Source organism: Phoca vitulina, unplaced genomic scaffold, assembly GCF_004348235.1.
Source record: "Phoca vitulina isolate PV1807 unplaced genomic scaffold, GSC_HSeal_1.0 scaffold5, whole genome shotgun sequence".
NCBI classification, from domain to species: domain Eukaryota; kingdom Metazoa; phylum Chordata; class Mammalia; order Carnivora; family Phocidae; genus Phoca; species Phoca vitulina.
Window position 1 is genome coordinate 21546819 of NW_022589708.1, and position 16773 is coordinate 21563591.

The 16773-nt window shown below is 38.0% G+C and overlaps 1 pseudogene; it reads left to right on the top strand.

Annotated features, from left to right (window-relative positions):
• The first annotated feature begins 449 nt into the window (after positions 1-449).
• The window catches only part of LOC116631384, a 69489-nt pseudogene continuing 53165 nt past the window's right edge, over positions 450-16773 (top strand).

The window sequence follows — 16773 nt, forward strand, 5'->3', positions numbered from 1 at the left end:
TGCTTCTACTTTGTATGGCTATGGATTGAGTGAGTTAATCTATATGAACATTCAGAAAGGACTTTGTAGTGTTCTAAACATTCACTTTTAGGATATGTACCTGCCTCTCTTTTGTACTTCTTCCGAGGAACAAAGAAATTCTGCATTCAGCTGCTCCTGCCTCCTTTTGGCCAGATCAATCACTTTTCTGTATATTACGTCCCACTATTTATCTGTTCCACTGGTGCTGTAACAGGCTGGATTCTCTCTAACCTTTAAAAAAAAAAAAAAAGTCCTTTCTCCAAGGTCAATTTACGACCCACCCACCACCCTGTATTCCTACCTTCAGGGCCCAACTAAGAAATTTCTTCATCATCATGTAAAGGGAAGGAGGGCGGAGCTCTGGGCACTTTTTACGCCCGCTGTGTCTCAGATTCATTCGTAAGGAACTGAGGGCTTAATCTTCCAATATGTCAAAAAGACCATCTTATGCCCCACCCCTCAGTCCAGCACCTGCAACACAAATACCCAGCACACCTGGGTTTGGGGGATACAATCCATACAGTCATTTCTCCTACAACAACTACAGGCTGGGAGGGAAGCCCGTCACCAGCAGCCGGCTCGGCATCCTCTGGTATTACCATTCCAATACACCCACGGCCATCTGATAAGCCGCTGATTCCCCACATGAGGTACAGCAGAAAGTTCTGGGACCAAATAAAGGCTTCCAACCCTGACCTTAAAGTTGTGGGAGATTGCCAAGATTATTGGTGGCATGTGGCGAGATCTCACTAATGAAAAAAACAAGAACATGCAAATGAATACAAAGCAGAAAAGATAGAGTACAATGAATCTACGAAGGCCTATCATAATTCCCCTGCATACTCTGCTAACATAAATGCAAAAAGTCGTACATAAGCTGCTCTGGAGGAAGATAGTGGACAGAGACAGCCTTGCATGGAGAAAGGAGAACCTTAAGTGAGCATGTGAGCATTTAGCAGAAGATCCAGATGATTACGATGATGGCTTTCAGTGAAGCACAAGGCCACCGTCAGTTTCCAGAGAAACCACCACCTCATCAGCGAAATCCTCAGTGAGAGTGCGGTGCCAGACATTCGATCAGCGGTCACGACAGCCAGAATGCAGGTCCAGTCCCTAATGGCTCATCAGCAAAAACTAGAAGCTCTACTGTTTCAAATAGAGGAGCAACACCAGGAAAAGAAGAGGAAATTCCTGGAAAGCACAGATTCTTTTAACAATGAACATAAAAGTTTGCGCAGCTTGAATGTAGACGTGGATATGGAAAAAATTGCCCCTGAAATTGCGCAGGCAGAGGAACAGGCTCACAAAAGGCAGGAGGAAAGGGAGAAGGAGATGGCAGGGCAAGCTGCAGGCAGTCAGAGCAGCTTGGTTCCTGAGGAAGAGCAAGCTCCTAGTAAGACCGAGGAACAGAAGGACCACGAGAGCATCCCAGTGGAGATAGAGGAGACACACCTTGAAGAAGCGACAGGAAGCCAATAGAACGATGAGGAAGACACATCTACTCCTGAAGACAAGGAGAGCCGGCAGGAGGGGGCGGACGGGATGGCTGAGGAGGAGCCCAGTGATAGTAACACCGTCTCAGAGAGCAACATGGAGAAGCCACCAACGGACCCCATCTGGAAGACAAGAAGAAAGAACAATGTTGGGGCGCCTGGGTGGCTCAGTCAGTTAAGTGGCTGCCTTCGGCTCAGGTCATGATCCTGGGGTCCTGGGATTGAGCCCCATGTCTGGCTCCCTGCTCAGCAGCGAGCCTGCTTCTCCCTCTCCCTCTGCCTGCCACTCTGCCTACTTGTGCTCTCTTTCTCTCTGTCAAATAAATAAATAAAATCTTAAAAAAAAAAAAAAAAGAATGTTGCCTTGTTTTATGTGTTCTAAATACTTTTTTAAATGAAAAAAAAAAAGAAATTTCTTCATCATGCTCTCATTCGTCACTCCATTCCATCCTATCTACTCACCCCTTTACTTAGAGAGCTCTTCCTTTCCACATCACTAAGTCCGGGGAATATTTTCCAATTCACACCTCGCCTGTTATTTCAGAAGCACTTTGACTACCTCTAAGTTAACGTTAAGCCACTGCCTCTAAATAAAAAATAACATTCGTAATAACAATAGTAGTAAAAACAACAGCATATTGCTTTGGTTTATTCCATACCACCCTCTTCTGACATTCCTCTTATGCTCTAATTCTCCTTTCTCAACCACATCGATGGTCCTTTTTTTTTTTCCTATCCAATCCTTCACTGTTGAATTTCTTTGTGGTTTGTCATAGGTCATAGGATCCTTTCTCACTCCATGTCATTCAGTTAAGTGTTCACACCATATGCATGGCTTCCGTTGTTAGGAATATGTAAGTAGGTGTCTGCATCTCAGCCCTTTTGAATTCTAGCCCCATATATCCGTATAACTATTTGTATGTTTCCATGTTCAATAGTGAACTTGCCGTGTCTACCTCTAATGGCTCCTATCTGAATGAATGATAACAGCCTCCATCCAACTGTACAAGTTGGAAACCTGAGAATCCTTCAAGACACTCTCCTACCTCTCATCCTCCCGTAGCATGGAGCTCTGATGCTCTATTGATTTTCCCTCCTAAATAGCTCTCAGACACTGCATCCCTCAGCATCTTTTCTGCCAGGATCCTAATCCAAGCGATCATCTGCTGTTCCCTAAGTTAATGCAACACCCTTCTAAATGGTCCCACTTTCTTTCTGTTCTGCAAATCTTTTCTCTATAGTACAGGAAAATCGATTATTTAATAATGCAAATCTGACTGCATCTTTCTTTTTTATAATTTTTCAGTGGCTTCCCCACTTTTAATGTGTGTAAGGCCCACCATTATCTGGTCTGCACTTCACTCTTTAGCTTTATCTCTAACATTTTTCTGTTCTTTCTTTCACTCTGACCTTCATTTCCTCTAGTGAGCAATAGTACTTCCTGCCGTAGACCATCACACACACTGTCCCCTCTGCTCTAACCATCCTGACTTCTCTCTCTCTCCTTTTTTTTTTTTTTTTTTTTTGTCAGCTAGCCCTCATCCTTTATATTTCAATGAAAAGATCAGAGTTTTTATTTTCAAGCAAGTGCTGAGGACCTTTATCTAGACTAAGTTAGATCTTTCATTTACTGTGCACTGCATTTGTCCTTCATAACACTTACCATCTTGTTTTTAATAACTAGACTGCACTTTTTAATGACAGCAAAATGGTGTCTGCTTTACTCACAATTAAGTTCTTGAATTTTTAAAGGGCTATAGATCCCAAATTCCAGCAACATTTATTAAAGCCAATTTTTTTTTCCTCCCAGGTTCTACTAGAAAAATTTGTCTTTGCCATCTGGGTTTGAGACAAACAAATAACTTCCCTAAAACTTGTATTCTAATTTACATTCCTTTGTCCAGGAAAGTCAGGGGCTCCTGGGATGGAGCCCCGCATCGGGTTCCCTGCTTTGCGGAAAGCCTGCTTCTCCCTCTCCCACTCCCCCTGCTTGTGCTCTCTCTCTCTCTGTGTCAAATAAATAAATAAAATCTTAAAATAGAATATGTATAAGAATACATACTGTCGTATGTTGAGAAAATAATCATCAACTCAGTGAATTCAATAGCTCTTCAAGGGATGCTAAAGTTACTGAAGGGAATTAAAGGACATCAGGGCTACGAAGATGGACTTCTTTCATGGCTTGAACTGGGTCTGTGTGGGTACTCTTCTTGGATAGCTTTGGTAGCCACCTTAGGAACTTTCCTTGATAAGACTCTCTGTGCCCTATGAATATATGAAGAACAATGAGGGAGAGATTTCCAAACAGCTCCTAAAGTGAATAGCATGGTTTTCTTTCTATGTTTCATAAAAAACAGAATGGTATAACAAAATACAGTTGGCCCTTGAACACTGTGGACGTTAAGAGCCCGATCCCTCATGCAGTCAAAAATTTCTGCATAGATTTTAACTCCCCCAAAACTTAAAACTACTAAGAGCCTACTGTTGACCTGAAGCCTGCCTGATAACATACACAGTCCACTAACACTTATTTTGTATGTTATATGTATTATATACTGGATTCTTACAGTAAAATAAGGTAAAGAAAAGAAAATGTTATTCAGAAAATCATACAGAAGAGAAAATGCATTTATAATACTGTACTATATTAAAAAAAATCCACATATAAGTGCACCCTCACAGTTCAAACCCCTGTTGTTCAAAGGTCAACTCTTTGTCAGATGATTTTTTTTTAATTTTTTTTTTTTTTTTTTTTTTTAAGATTGTATTTATTTGCGAGAGAGAGAATGAGAGACAGAGAGCATGAGAGGGAGGAGCAGACACCCTGCTGAGCAGGGAGCCTGATGTGGGACTCGATCCCGGGACTCCAGGATCATGACCTGAGCCGAAGGCAGTCGCTTAACCAACTGAGCCACCCAGGCGCCCTCTTTGTCAGATGATTTTACTTCCCAGTTTCACAACTGCTTTCAGTTCACTGCAATATATAATTATGTATATATATATATATATATATATATATATATATATATATATAATCATCCCCTTAAGTTTTCTACTCTAAAGGTGTACCCATTGTTTAAGTAAATAACTGTAGAGAAAAGTCCTCTGTATGAAAGTCCAGAGGCTAGAATCTCTGCAGTGACCTTAATAGATTAATCTTTGGGGAAGAAAGCCTGTGTTCATTCTGGAGAAACTACTGCTATTTTTTTTTTTTTAAAGATTTTATTTATTTATTTGACAGAGAGAGAGATAGAGAGAGCAGGAACACAAGCAGGGGGAGTGGGAGAGGGAGAAGCAGGCTTCCCGCCGAGCAGGGAGCCCGATGTGGGACTCGATTCCAGGACCCTGGGATCATGACCTGAGCCGAAGGCAGACGCTTAACGACTGAGCCACCCAGGCGCCCTGGAGAAACTACTGCTATTATAAAAATAAAAAGTTGGTCCAATTTATCAGTATGAAGATAGTTTAAATGTGTTATCAGGGTGTTGACATATTCAGCCTCAGCTCCTCTTATTTTTCCTGAAAATCAGTAAGTTGCAAAGGATAGATAGTTTCTCATTTTAGACTGTCTGCTCCCCCGCCCCAGCCTCACAGCTGTTAATACACATATTTGATGATTTCATTCCCTACATTTATCCCTGAATATGAAAATATTTGGGGTCCAAAAATGTATCTGTAGACCACAAGCCTTTTCCCTTGTGAGGAACTGAAGGTTAATTATTGACTGCTACTGGCCTGCATGAAAGCACGTTTGTGGGTTTTCCTTTTTTTGAAGCAAGGCCAGAGTTAATTCCCGTTAGTGTTAGAGGACTGTCCTAAAAGAACCTGGGAACATTAGGCCTCCTTCTAATGCAATGAAAAACCTGCTCTGTCAATGTTCCCTTATCCACACACTTGTCTTAGCATGCCTCATGACTGTTGTTCCTTGTATTTTGTTGTGATTTTGAAGTTATATCCTATATCTTACTCCCTATGTTCAACCCATCTTGGGTTGCAAACTGATTATTGATTCACCAAATAAAAAGAGCATTTTGCCCCTAGACTCACAGAAACTTTTATAGTCATCAGGGCACCTTTCCTTTACTACCATATTATAGGATACCTAACTCAGCCTCCTGACACAAGCCTACCGAATTCCCGGAATCTATGATTTCCTTCCTGGGTATTTTAATGACATTAACTTCTGAAATCCTTATGTCTTCATGAAATTTTAAACTCGCATCAGCGTATTTTACTATCTATCTATCATGTATCAAAACTGCTGAGGTTTTCCAACTCGTAGATGAAATGCATTTATGATGGCGCACCAATCTTCTCTTGTGATCACAGTGTCCCTGGCCAGACCACACCCTCTCCAATAGTTTCATATAGAAATCTCCACCAGACAAGAGTTATGACAGATTGGTCCTTCTAAAAACTTACCCAGGTTAAGCCATTGACGGAGTTAATAAGATTAGTTCTGAAGTTTGCTGCCACTCCCACCACCACTATCAACCACGTTCTAGGTTTATGGTACTCTCCTGCAACAGTGAGGCTTTGACCATCTACGCTTCGTTCTCCCATAGCGAAGCCCCCAGCAGACACATGCTACAGGTGTCTTCTATCTCAGGCACTTCATTACAATGACCGTAATATTGGCAGTTATTGTTGCATGAAGGTTAATAGTTACATCAGATGTTAAAGGGGACAAGCAAAAGTGCACTATAGTCTCTCACTAATTTCCATATTAGCTGATGCTTTTCTCTCTATAACTGATTGTTACTGAAAAGTTGCTGAACTTAGTACTTTACGTCCGAAGTCCAGCTTCTTTTCCCGTTGAGAAAGATGTGCTCCTCCAAGTTAGACTAGCCGTTATTTTTCCTAAATGCCTCCAAGATACGAATTGTTATTTTCTAATCTTCCTATGGTTTCTGGTTGGCATGTATTATCAAGAGATCGTCAAAATTCTCAATTAACAGAAGATAGCTCTGTTCTTGAAAGTGTTCATATAACTAGATAAGGTTTCTGATGGAACTCTTCATGTCCTCTGCCTACCTTCAATGCACAGAACTTTGCACTGACGACTTCTCTTAAATGATATGGAGTAGAACCAATTTTTAATTTTTATTACAAGAGAATAAAGAACATTGGCTAGGAATCCACATTTGTGGATATTTCCAGGTTATGACATTAAGGGCTAACAGACTTAGTAGCTTTGTAGGCTCACTATACTTATTCATAAGTCTTGATGCATTATTTGATTTTTATTTTACAACACCACATCAATACAGAATTTAAAAAGAAAATATATTTACCCTTTTTCCTTTGAATTGCAATTAACTTACTCATATCTACCACTGCTTTGAAGCTTACTTATATTAGTTTTGTTCTGGTGAAAAAAAAAAAAGAAAGAAAGAAAGAAAGAAAAAGATCCCAAGTCTTCACTGGCTTACCTTGCACCTTACATTGAGCCTTACAAATACACATCATGATATCTAACTCACATTCCAGTGTCTAGCACCTGTAACTTGGCTCTTGTCAATCTGCTTCATTTCTAGCTCTGCACTGAAGAAGCAGCTTCCTTTTGGAGCATGTTTATTCTCATGGCAAAGGAAAATGGCTCTTTGACCTTTCATTTGTAAGTGACATCATTCATGTACGCTCATACTCCATTGGTCAAATCCATCAAATGGCCAAAAACAATGCCAATTTGTTGAGGAAGTGTATTCCTCCTACAGGGAATAGGGACGTGGCAAGTCACATGGCAACAGGAGAGAATATAAATTTTTTTTTGCAGGGAGGTGAGAGGTTAACAATTGGCAATAATAATAGATCTCTAGCAACTATCTATGTTGTTTTCTACTGGCCTGGGGCTTTCAGATATTCTGTCTGTTGGATGGCTGACGACCCAAATAAATATTTCAGTTGTTACCCATACCTTTCCTGATATCGTAAATACATGCATAAGTCATTGGTGCTACTAGAAATTTCTTAACTGCTGAACATGTTAGCTTATTGACAACATCTTTAATGACATTTATTTTAATTAGTTCTTCAATAATAACATAGTTAACTCAATTAATGACAGTTTTGCCCATCTTATAAGCAAAGTGGTTCTTATAAATTGGGTGTTCTCATTCCCTCTACCCATAAGTTCCAAGAAGACTGAAACTAATGAAAACCCAAGTACTAACAATGAAATTCCAAGGAATCTTATAGTTGACCATCACCTGGAGTATAAGCTGATCATGGTAAGAATCAGAAAAGCACAGACAAGCTATTTTAATGAAACTGTCTACTTTTCAGGTGTGTGGAAATGATGTAATCTTTTAGCTGGTTTTGTTTTTATTTCCTTCAAATATGTCACTTTTATTTCAGTGATTGACCTTTTGAAATTGGATACATCTTCAATTGATGTCTGTGCTCACTGTAGCAGTGTTTCCATTTTTTTTTCTTTTTTTTTTTTAATATTTTTTTTTTTTAAGATTTTATTTATTTATTTGAGAGAGAGAGAATGAGAGAGAGAGAGAGCATGGGGGGGGAGGGTCAGAGGGAGAAGCAGACTCCTCGCTGAGCGAGGAGCCCGATGCGGGACTCGATCCCGGGACTCCAGGATCATGACCTGAGCCGAAGGCAGCCGCTTAACCAACTGAGCCACCCAGGCGCCCCCATTTTTTTTTCTTATAAGCTATAATGAAACGGAAGTTACATCTAAAAGTTTAGAATGTCTATATCCAGAGAGCATGGCTGATTCATTCTCCATAAATCCTCTTATGCTCAGAATATTATAGACCATTTCCATAGTAAGAAGATCACCTGGCAATTTTCTTGGCTTCACATTACTAACAGACTTAGTCACTTAAGTCTCCCCCGTGTGTTCACACCGCATCTTGCTCTGTCTAATGGCTTTTGGGTTTCCAAGGTCTATCTCCCACCATCAACATTATTTCACATTTACTTTTAGACGGTGTGTTCTCTTTATCTCAAATCTCCCTAGTAGACCTATCCTTAGTACAAAAACTGGACACACAGCACAGTTCCTTTCTCTGTGCTTCTCATTTCATAAATGCATCTTCCTCACATCCTTCTCCTTTCAGCATAATGGAGATAATAAGAACTATAATGTCAATTAGTTATTTGACTGCCAAAAATATGTATTATTTTTATGAATCATACACACTGATACCCCATTGAGAAGGATAATTTAATTATCCTTAAATTATATAATAATTTATATAATAATTCTATAACAATTTAATTATAAGATGCAGCCTCTGTCACTACAGGGACCACACATTCAATTTATTTGCCCAGGTCAATCCTGGTTTATATTTATTGTGTTTACATGACTATCTTTCACTCCCCCAAGAGTACATGTTTGGAAAATAAATTATATAGTTTCCCTATTTATTGTAGATATAGTATCTAATACAAAGCTGGACTAAACCTTGACTTTCTTTTTGTACATTTCTTCTTAGTACTTCCCTTAAAACATAAAAACATACATTTTATAGTCAAGCTTTGTCGTTAAATGTGCTATCCTTACTCTCCCTCACCTTCACACACAAATCGTGTCACTCTGCAACACACTGAATAGAACCTGACAAATGCTGCTTATTGTTTGCTTAAATTTTCCTCACTGGTGCAAACATATTAGGTAGTTGCTTCATCCATTTGGAAGAGGTTCCCCAGTTGACTCCATTATTGGTTTATTTTTTCAACTTTTAGAGGTTGCTGTAATCATCTGAGTCAGTTCACTCTCTGGAATCTTCCCTGAGCATGCTCTTAATACCAAGCTCACAATTACGACTAAATATCTGCCTCCTTCTAGCCCCATATTTAAAGGATTAGACCATCTTCCATTGTTCTTATATTTCCTTTAGTATAGCTCTCATTTTCCTTTCACATAGGTATTTCCTATTCTCTAAAACCTTGAATCTTTTCATAAATAAGTCCTTTTTTTACTTTAGTGATAATTTCTACTATTTTCAAGGCTGAAGTACCTACACATACATTCTCTTATAGAATAGTTTTCTCTGCCTTTAAATATTGTATTCATTGTGCCACAGAGGAAAAAAAAAATAGATGAAGAAAAAAGACCTTTCTCAATAGTTTTGCAATATATACATATATCAAATCATTCCGTGTACACCATAAACTTATACTGTGTTTTATGTCAATTATATTTCAATGAAGTAGGAAAAGAAAAAGAAAATTTCCTCCTTGTTCAACTTGCCAAATACTGTGTGACAATAGTTGATGCAAGTCCTGACTTATATCTAAAGCCTATCACCTCCACGTAGGAGAGCGTGTCATATCCACCCATTTCTCATGCAAATCAGAGAATGAGCCAAAATAAAACTCAGACATAAAAGAAGGACTAACAGATGGACCTAGAGTGGAGAGAAGGGAGGCAGAGGGAGTCGTAGTGGCTTGGCCTGGGATACCAGAGTGGAGTATTTATGGTGGGGAAAGTTTGGAAAACGAGAAGTTTTTTTTTTTGGTTTTGTTTTGTTTTTTTAAGATTTATTTATTTATTGGGGGGGAGAGATAGAGATAGAGATGATAGAGATAGAGATATATATATAGAGAAAAATTCTCCAGCAGACTCCCTGCTGAGTGCAGAGCCCCATGCAGGGCTAGATCCCACGACCTTGAGATCATGACCTGAGCTGAAATCAAGAGTCAGATGCTTAGCCAACTGAGCCACCCAGGGGCCCTGGAAAATGAGAGACCTAAGAGAATGTAAAGTAAACCAGATGTAAACTGTTCCGGGATGTTATTTATTAAATCCATTTGCTATCCTACAAGAGAGTAAGAAGTATAGATTTCTTGGGATGCCTAGGTGGCTCAGTGTGTTAAGCCTCCGTCTCTGGCTCAGTTCATGATCCCAGGGTCGTGGGATCGAGTCTCACCTCGGGCTCTTTGTTCAGCGTGGAGCCTGCTTCTCCCTCTGCCGCTCCCCCCACCCATGCTCTATTTCTCTCTCTCTCTCTGACAAATAAATGAATAAAACCTTTTTAAAAAGTATATATTTCTTTCACTTACTTAAATATTCATTTATTAGTTAGCTCCCCTGGTTGTATGGTATTCTTTAAATGGGTCTCAGTCCCTGATTTGACTCACATGGATGACTACATTTATAGTGTTACAAGCACATTAGTTCCTATTTTGATTTCCAAACACCAAATAATTCCAAGTGCAGGCTTCTTAGCAAATTTGAGGGCTTTATCTGAAGAATATGGAAAGTTCCTATGTAATTAGGATGACCGTTAAAAATCTTTTAATTAATGATCTCCACAGCAACACCCATAATCTGGATCTGTAATATCTACTGTTACAACTGGCACTGATTTAAAACAAGCCTCAGCCAAGTTGGGCTCCCAGAGCAAAGGAGAAAGGACACCTCAGACAGATTTCTGAAAAGCCAGATGAATTCCTAGAGGCTATTTATTCTAACCACAGTTTTCTTTTTGAGATAGGATTTCATTCAACAACAAGTAAAAAAGTAGCAAAATTTAAACAGTCAATATAAAGCCACCTTCCTGGACCCAGAACCCAAACCCAGAAATCTAGTATCCTCCAGAGCTCTGTGAAAGAGCCTAAATAAACTTCCCAGACTTTACAGGTATATTTACAGCTCCGGGAGATTGGACTGCCATCACACACCAAATCTGATATCAAATTGAATCTTTGAGATTTTCAACTCAGGTATAGACTGAAAATGAGAGACAGAAAATGACTTCCTGTCTTTGTTGGGGCCAGCAAAAATCTTTCAAGGGCTGTATGAAGCAGCAGACAGAGATACCCCAAAGGCAAACCAAAGACTTGTTCTTAACAGATGTTGGAGAAATGAGCAAATCTTAATTTTTTTTTTCTTTTTTTAGTATTTATCTTTGTTGCATAGGTTAAAAATATTTGAGGCAGTTGACCTATTGAGAATGATTCGGTTGCTTTTATAAATGTGCCAGTTGGTATGGAATAAAAAAATTTTTTTTTCATCAAATCCACTTTTAAGTGTATTCATACTGAAGAAATGAGGCAAAGGAAGCTCTCTCTGCTTTTAGTGGGGGAAAAAAAAAGATGAAAACAACTACTGTAACTCCAGTTCCACTTGAATGAATGACCAACCATATCCCCCTCCCCCTCCACCACTGCCCGCCATGCCCCTGGCCCTGTTCTATAGCTCCATGACCTTATTAATACAGTTGAAGGTCAAAGTGTCCAGTGAATTGGTTAACTTGCACACATATGCTAAACTTAATAGTTAACTACCCTTGACATATTATTCAAAAATAAACCATTACCGTGAGCAGGCTCACAGTCTTGACGCATGCCAAGATATTCTCCAGTGTAACATGCTACTAGACTAATGAGCTGTTAGTGATTGTGTTCATGGAATCTGTAGAAATTTTGCCTTAATTTTAAATATTTTAATCTCTTTTACATTAATATTAAAAGTTCAATGATACATAACATTATGGAAATATGAGAGCCTGATACAATTTTATATATCAGTCCCATTTATTTAAGGAATATGTTATAAAAAGCACAGAAAATTAGAATCAAATAGTTAGGTCATAAATGCGGACTCCAAACTGCAGGTTTTTTAATAAAGTAAAACAAGGGAAGGTGAGGATACTATTCTATTTTACCTAAATGAAAAGGATTAAAAAGAAACATTGTCAATTTTAGGGTAGTAGTTGGATTGTCCTTTTAGGAATGTCCTTCTCCACTCTCTTGGCTAATTTCTATTTTTCTTTCAGGTCTCATTGGAAAGTTACCTATTCAGAGAATCCCTCTTCACATTAGGTTATGCCACAAGGGACCTGGTCTTTATTCCCGCTGTTAGTTGTGCCTTTTTTGGAGTAATTTACCCCTTTCTTCCTGTAGGTGCTTCAAACATTTTTCTGTTCCAGACTGAAATCATCCTCAATCTACTTAAGAAACTTCTCCAGAGGAATATTATACCTATGCTTCTTTGTTAGTTTTTCTTCTCACAGTCTTAATGAAAAAGAATTAATTTGGCAGATTTACTTTTACTGTATTTTTAATGGAGATTTTTAAACAATGCATACTTACTCTTTATTTGATGGAACTTCAATGAACAGATTTTGGCTGTAAATAATTAATGGAGGCATAAATTAATCCAATTGAAAAGCACCCACTGAACTTGCAAATTAAGGATTTGAGCAGCTTCATTTTAATGCCAGTTTGTATCTTTTTTCTTTTTTTTTTTTAAAGATTTTTATTTATTTATTTGACAGAGAGAGAATGAGAGAGAGAGCACATGAGAAGGGGAAGGGTCAGAGGGAGAAGCAGACTCCCTGCTGAGCAGGGAGCCTGATGCGGGACTCGATCCAGGGACTCCAGGATCATGACCTGAGCCGAAGGCAGTCGCTTAACCAACTGAGCCACCCAGGCGCCCTGTATCATTTTTTAAAAAGATTTTATTTATTTCAAAGAGAGAGAGCAAGCACGTGGGTGCAGGGTGGGGGGTGGAGGGAAAGGCAGAGGGTGAGGGAGAAGCAGGTAAGCAGGCTCCCCGCTGATCAGGGAGCAGGACATGGGGCTTGATCCCAGGATTCTGGGAACATGACCTTAATCAAAGCAGCCACTTAACCTACTGAACAGCCCAGGTGCCCTTGCAGTCATCTTTAATCTTTTATTCTTACTGAATAAAATTCCTCCAAATTCTTATGTTGAAGTTCCAACCCCCAGGGCTTTAGAATACAAATGCATTTGGAGACAGGAACTTTAAAGGGGTATTTTAGGTTAAACAAGGTTATAAAATGGGGGCCCTAATCCAATATGATCAGCGTCCTTATAAGAAAAGGAAGACACCAGACATGCACATGCACAGAAAGGAGAAAGGCCACGTGAGGGCAGTGAGAAGGTGGTCATCAGTGAACCAAGCGGAGAGGCCTCAGGAGAAACCAGACCCACGAGCCCCTCGATCTCGGACTTCTAGTCTTCAGAACTGTGAATAAATAAATTTCTGTTGTTCAAGCCACCCAGTGTGTGATATTTTGTTACGGTAGCCCTAGCAAACGGAATACAAATACTGATGGCTACCTAATATAGTTAAACACTGACATTTTATAAGATTTCAGTAAACCCTTACACTAGCTGTCTCTGAATAAATCAATAGATAAAGTTTCATCCAGTACATATCTGAACCATTAAACACTCAAAGCACACATTCCATTTACAACGGAATTAATCACTATAGTCCTATATGTCAAGACGTAAAGAATTACAAAAAAAAAGATTTAATATTTAACGAATGTATATATTATGTTTATTTTTTGTCTGCTCAAATGTTGCTTTCGGATTTCCATACCCTGGGAGATTTAATATAGTTTGACTCAAACTCCCAGTTTCACTAGCGGAGAAAGTTCAGTGCTCTCCCTCAAATTTTATAGCTTCTGTTTTGTTTTTGTTTTTTCAATTCCCATAGAGCTACCTCACCGTTCTGCATCTACCTAGGGAATCTGATTACTTCCTCCACCCCACCAACACATACACATGGCAGTTCAGAGCAGAATCCTAACTGTCGCCAAATTCAATCACACTAGATATATCATTGTATTCGTAGTTTACTGAAGATTTTTTCAGATCATGGGGAAATGAATGTTCAAGAGACCTCACACCAAAGTGGAGGCTTTGACCCTAAGAACACTAGTCATTCTTCCAGAAACTCAACCTCTCAACAGCTTTCTAGTGTTCAAACTCCAGGAAGATGAAAGTCTCTGATTTGCATAACCCCTACCTTCCTCTTCAATTCTCCATTGTCTTAAGCTATTTATCTCTTTTGGACGGACTTTCCCAATAAACCAATTTGTCATTCTCACTCTTACTTCTTAATTTATCACAAATTTTAATGTGCATATGCGTGCAATATTTTAAAAACATAATCTTGATCACACGTTTTATTAATTTTAGCTTCTCTTTGCTCACTAGAATTATTAAGCATGTCTTAGGATCATTAATTACATTCTAAAATATTTACAATAGCTAAAATATTATATTATTTGAATGCTCTATGACTTATTAACTATTCTCCTGCATTTGAACATGTTAGCCAGATCCCATTTTTTGCAATTAAAAATTACACTGATAGAAGAATCTTGAAACATAAATCTTTCCATGACTTTTGGCTGTTTTCTTATAACTGATATCTAATAAAGGAATTCTGGATCAAAACTATAAAATATGTTATTGCCTTTCTAGTAATTATAAAAGTAATCAATCATTCCTACTAGAAATCAATAGATACTGTAATGTGTTATTTTAACAATTTATAAAATGACTATTATGCAATTCATAATGACTTGCAGCTTATTTGGATAAACTCTACTTTGGAAAAATTGCCTAAATAGATAAATAAATAAATATCTTCAAATATACATAGATAAATAAATAAATATCTTCAAATATATTGTATATACATATATTTATATATAATACATGAGTGTATATATATACTTATATGTTTCAATATATATGAATAATATTCACATCAATTTTAAATGAGCTGCATGCATTTCAACTTATGAAGATAAAAATTAATCAACTTTGTATTGGTGATTTAATGTGTTTCATTATTTTTTCTCACAAATCTTGCCGCAATTAATACATTTTCCCTATAACCCTCTGCATATAGATCTTTATAGCAATTCCGAGACTGAATTTGCTGGTTCAAAGCATATTCACATTTTAAAATTTAATGAATTTGACATCTTTATCCATTCATCTGTCGATGGATGAATGGATAAAGAAGATGTGGTGTGTATATATATATATATATATATATATATATATATATATATATATATAATGGAATATTATGCAGCCATCAAAAGGAATGAGATCTTGCCATTTGCAATGGCGTGGTTGGAACTGGAGCGTATTATGCTGAGCAAAATAACTCAATCAGAGAAAGACATGTATCATATGACCTCACAGATATGAGGAATTCTTAATCTCAGAAAACAAACTGAGAGTTGCTGGAGTGGTGGGGGGTGGGAGGGATGGGGTGGCTGGGTGATAGACATTGGGGAGGGTATGTGTTATGATTAGCGCTGTGAATTGTGCAAGACTGTTGAATCACAGATCTGTACCTCTGAAACAAATAATACAATATATGTTAAAAAAAAAAAAAGGAAGGGGCGCCTGGGTGGCTCAGTTGGTTAAGCAACTGCCTTCGGCTCAGGTCATGATCCTGGAGTCCCGGGATCCAGTCCCACATCGGGCTCCCTGCTCAGCAGGAAGTCTGCTTCTCCCTCTGACCCTCCTCCCTCTCACTCCCTCTCATGCTCTCTGTCTCTCGTTCTCTCTCTCGCAAATAAATAAAATCTTAAAAAAAAAAAAAAAGGAAGAAGATAGCAGGAGGGGAAGAATGAAGGGGGGGAAATCGGAGGGGGAAATGAACCATGAGAGACTATGGACTCTGAAAAACAAACTGAGGGTTCTAGAGGGGAAGGGGGTGGGAGGATGGGTTAGCCTGGTGATGGGTATTAAAGAGGGCACGTTCTGCATGGAGCACTTGGTGTTATACACAAACAATGAATCATGGAACACTACATCAAAAACTAATGATGTAATGTATGGTGATTAACATAACAATAAAAAAAGAAAAAAAGAAAAAAATAATGAATTTGAAAAAAATAAAAATAAATAAAATTTAATGAATTTGAACAAATAACTCTCCAAATTTTATCAATTACTTTCCATTCAGCAGTGCAGATGATACATATTTCACTTTTTTCTAACAGTCGTATTGTATATTTTATTAATATTATAACAACAGATGAACTGATGGATAAGAGTTTGATAGAATATTATCTTTACATTTTTATTCCACTAAAGTAAACAACATTTCTAAAGTTTAAATACCATGCAATTTCTTCTTATATAAAACACATATTAAATATACATATATGCATGTATAACATTAGTCTGATAGGGTAATAGCAATATTTTATAATTATTTGGGATCACTCCAATCATTTTCATGCTGTAGATCAACTTATGTAGCCGAGAAGTTGTCTGTCTCTTCAAAATTATAAGAACTTACCCTTAAAAAATAGCATAGCCTCAGAGCCTTTGGGGAAATGTTTATTTTTTTTCCATTTTTTTCCCTTGATTATTCTTATTTGCTTGTTTGAGGAACTCAGTATCTTAAAGACTTTTATATTATTTAGCTACTTTATATAGACAAAGCTCATGCATTTCTATTTCTATATAGATTTTGTCATTACCAGTTTATCTGGGTAGC